At 38.9% G+C, this 3,856-nt stretch overlaps 1 protein-coding gene across 2 annotated transcripts in view; it reads right to left on the bottom strand.

The window, feature by feature from the left end:
- Nucleotides 1-3,856, bottom strand: part of LOC106874417 (PDZ and LIM domain protein Zasp) — a 389,352-nt gene that overhangs the window by 152,140 nt on the left and 233,356 nt on the right. The gene's annotated exons all lie outside the window — the stretch shown is intronic.

Genomic DNA, 3,856 nt, shown 5'->3' with positions numbered 1-3,856 from the left:
GGGGGGGGGGGGAGACACATGGCTCAGTGGTTAGAGAATCAGGTTCACAATCATTAGGTAGTAAATTCAATACCCAGACTGAGCAGTGTGTTGTGTTCTTGAGCAAGACACTTTATTTCACATTGCTCCATTTCACTCAGCTGTAGAAATGAGTTGTGACGTCATTGGTGTCAAGGTGTATCGGCCTTTACCTTTCCTTTGGATAACACTGGTGTAGAGAGGGGAGGCTGGTATGCATGGGCGATTGCTGGTCTTCCATAAACAACCTTGCCTGTACTTGCCTTGGAGGGTGACTTTCTCGGTATAATCCCATGGTCATTCATGAATGAAGAGGGTGTTTACTTCATATATATAACTGTGGGCTTCTCACAGTTTTTGTCTACCAAATTCACTCACAAGGCATTAGTCGGTCTGGGGCTATTGAGGAAGACACCTGCCCAAGGTGCCAAGCAGTGGGACTGAACCCTAAACCACAAAGCAAGCTTCTTACCAACACAGCCATTCCTGTGCTTACATGTAAGAAATCATAAATAGAACTGTAACACTGCTTAAAAATGGGTCTTCTGATTGACTCATGCTAAATTTTGCACAACAGTGTTTAAAAATACAACCCCTCTTAAGGGTTTTGTTAGAGAGGCACAGATTCCAAAAGGCACAGTGTGTGTGTGTGTATATATGAGTTGTCAACCATGTGGACTAAACATAAAAGAAAATATTATGTCTATTTATAATAATCATTAAAATGTGGCTTTTTGGTAGTGGTGGGGGAAAGGGCTGAGGGTCCTTGTCTATTTTTGGTAAGTAATTAGTCTCTGAAGGTGCTCATATATCAGAAGGTTAAAAGGGAGAATGTTGTGGAGAGAGGGAGGGCAAGGGAGGATAGGGGCTAGATGAATGTTATTAAGGTATCTACTTCAGGTTAAAAATCAAAGTAAAGTGCATAGCGAAAGATGATGGGGTGGGTTTAGGGAGAAGGGCACAGGGTTGTAGAATATGATAGGGGAGGAGAGGAGATGAGAGGGAAGTATGGAGAGCAAGAAGAGGGGGAAAATATGAGAGGAGAATAGAGGTGTTTGTCATTACTGCACATTCCATACTAGATAGCTTAGATTGACTTGAGGAAAAAGAGAGGGGGAAAGGAACAGACTAACGAACAGACAGACTGAGAAAATAGTGAAGTAGATAGAGAGGTAGGGAGAGAGAGAGAAAGATACAGAGAGATAGACAGATATATATATATAGGGAGATAGATTCAGACAATAAGAGATGTATGGAAAGAAAAAGCAGGGTAGATATATTACAGCAAACACACACACACAGCCAGTTAGTGAGGGTGGGCTCAGGGTCAAAAGAAAGTGTTGAAAAGATGTGTAGAAAAGACAAGTAACAGGAGGCTTTTTCTCTTTCTAGCATCTGGGAAATATGCCATTTGGTTTATATGTCTACACACACAAACATCCACATATATGTATGTGTGTATATACACAAATATATATATATATATATATATTCATACAAACATACATGCATACACACGACATATACATACCTATATATGTATATATATATATATATATATATATATATATACACACACACACACACACACATACATAAACACATCTATATACATACACATACCATCATTTAACATCCATGTTATTTGCTGACATGGGTCAGACCTCTATTCACATATGTTTGTGCGTGTGTGTCAATCTCTCTCTCTCTCTCTCTCTCTCTCTCTCCCTATATATATGTGTGTGTGTGTGTGTGTGTGTGTATACATCCATATATTAATGTTTGTTTTTATGTTCAGTAATAATAAAAACAATTTTACATTACATTCATTACTAATGGCATATTACTTTTGTAGAGTACAAATTCATTATTCTTAAACAAGAATATTACTAACAATGACTTTGAAGTTTCGGCCAGTAAGCAGTCTGGCGCTGGCTTAACTGGCTGAAACTGGCCAACAGAAGTAACTACATAAAACAACTTTGACAGTATGCCAGCAGAAATTGCAAGCAAGTCAGCCAAAATGCTTAGCAGCATTTCTTCTGACTCTTTACATTCTAAGTTCAAATCCTGTTGAGATCAACTTTGCTTTTCATTCCTTCAAAGTCGATAAAATAAAGTACCAATCAACAACTAGGTTCAATGTAATTAATTTGTCCCCTTCTGTCAAAAAATGTTGCTCTTGAATTCTGCTCCAGACTGGCATCCTGTTTCAGGGTATGTTGTGATTTAAGTCACTTACACACCATTAGAACCAGGTAATTAGCATTAAGAGTCCTACGATTCAAGAAAAAGGTTTTGAAAAAAAGAGAAAAAGAAAGGGTGGGGAATAATCAGACTTATGAGTCCAAGGTCAGAAGAAAATTTTAAAAGATAAAAAGTGCTTAGTCAGCAACCTCAAAATAACCTCTTTAGTGCCACTGGCACTAATAAAATACACCCCAACCCAGACTATTAGACACATAATATACAATAGCAAAATTGGCTGGTTTTCTCTGGAAATGTGTGTGTGTGTGTGTGTGTGTGTGTGTGTGTGTGTGTGTGTGTGTGTGTGTGTGTGTGTGTGTGTGTGTGTGTGTGTGTGTGCATGCATGCATGTGTAAGATGATGCAGACTGTGGCAAACCACCCAACACATGTCAGCATGGAAAAACAGATGGAAACTTTTGATGTGATGATATACAGCATGTGTAACATGCATAATACATATATAAAATACGAGAGCAAAGAAAATGGAATTCATGCGATTCTTTATTATTCACTACGATATTTACGACCCACCATGCACTGGTGGCTTGTGGGTGAGATGCTGTACAAACAACTGTGGTGTATCTTGGGTACAGATGTGTCTCATCAGGTGACTTGTCAAAAGATACCTCGATTTTTAATTTGTTTTGCTTATTTGTCTTAGAATACATTTTGGTTATTATAATGTGTTGCTCATCTACATGAGGAACAGTTCCTTGTGTAGATGAATAACACACTACAACTCATATCTATACACACACATGCATATATATATATATATATATGCAAGTGTGACCAAACTCCATGAATGGAAATGTTTCACAGAAACTAAAAGAAACCTGTTGTATATTTGTGTGTGTGTATAGACAGACAGACAGACAGATACATATATACATACATACATGATGGACTCTCTTGTCGTGAACACCAAATGAGGGTTCAGTAAAATAAAGCGTTAATCAATGTCCAAGGGACACGAATTTGTCTCTTGAGGCCTGCTGGTGCCTTGCAAACCTTTTGGCAAATGGAACAAACTGAAGACTCAGTTTGCTAGAGTGCTTGTGGACCATTTACAACAAGCTTTCTTGAGTGGATGGTAAGACTTGCTTTGCTTCATGCAACAAAACCACAATGACAGGTAAGGTTTCCATTTAGAGGAGCAGCATTTTGCCAGTGTGCCTTCTTGCTTGCACGAAGTTGGTCCCAAAGTTGGAGTTGACTTTGCACATACACACATGTGTGTGTCCCTTCATCTTGATATAGTACCATAGTTGTAAACAAGTACTGCCATCATGTAAGCAATCATTCATTCTGAACCTGCTGCAAGGAACCTGTCTGGCCATGAGGAAATATCACCTGATTTAGAAATGCAAAAGTGTGTGACAGGAAGAGCACCTGGTAAGTAAAAGACTTCACCTCGACAAATTCCAGCTGACCCATGGAAGGCTGGAAAAGTAAAATTATGATGATGATGATGATGATGATGGTGGTGGTGGTGGATGACATCCACACTCATGTGTGCATGCACAAAATTATGGAGAGAGAGAGAGAGAGAGAGAGAGAGAGAGAGAGAGAGAGAGAGAGAGAGAGAG

This window comes from Octopus bimaculoides, chromosome 25, assembly GCF_001194135.2.
Source record: "Octopus bimaculoides isolate UCB-OBI-ISO-001 chromosome 25, ASM119413v2, whole genome shotgun sequence".
NCBI lineage: Eukaryota > Metazoa > Mollusca > Cephalopoda > Octopoda > Octopodidae > Octopus > Octopus bimaculoides.
The sequence above is the reverse complement of the archived record's forward strand: the minus strand, read 5'-3'. Positions and strand labels throughout refer to the sequence as shown.